Source organism: Arachis duranensis, chromosome 4, assembly GCF_000817695.3.
Source record: "Arachis duranensis cultivar V14167 chromosome 4, aradu.V14167.gnm2.J7QH, whole genome shotgun sequence".
NCBI lineage: Eukaryota > Viridiplantae > Streptophyta > Magnoliopsida > Fabales > Fabaceae > Arachis > Arachis duranensis.
The window spans coordinates 93,547,215-93,547,678 of NC_029775.3; positions in this window are offsets into that span (position 1 = coordinate 93,547,215).

Here is a 464-nt window from a genome sequence, read left to right on the forward strand (position 1 = left end):
GAAGTTACTATAGACCGGGCTATCATGATTCATAGCATCATGATTGAAGAAGAAATAGAAGTTCATGAGGTTATAGCCCAAGAACTCTATAAGGTGGCGGACAAGTCCTCTACCTTGGCAAGGTTAGCCTTTCCTCATCTCATTTGTCACCTCTGTTATTCGGTTGGAGTTGACATAGAGGGAGACATCCCTATTGATGAGGACAAGCCCATCACTAAGAAGAGGATGGAGCACACAAGAGACCCCACTCATCATGAGATCCCTGAGATGCCTCAAGGGATGCACTTTCCTCCACAAAACTATTGGGAGCAACTAAACACCTCCCTAGGAGAATTAAGTTCCAACATGGGACAACTAAGGATGGAGCACCAAGAACATTCCATTCTCCTCCATGAAATTAGAGAAGATCAAAGAATCATGAGAGAGGAGCAACAAAGACAAGGAAGAGACATTGAGGAGCTCAA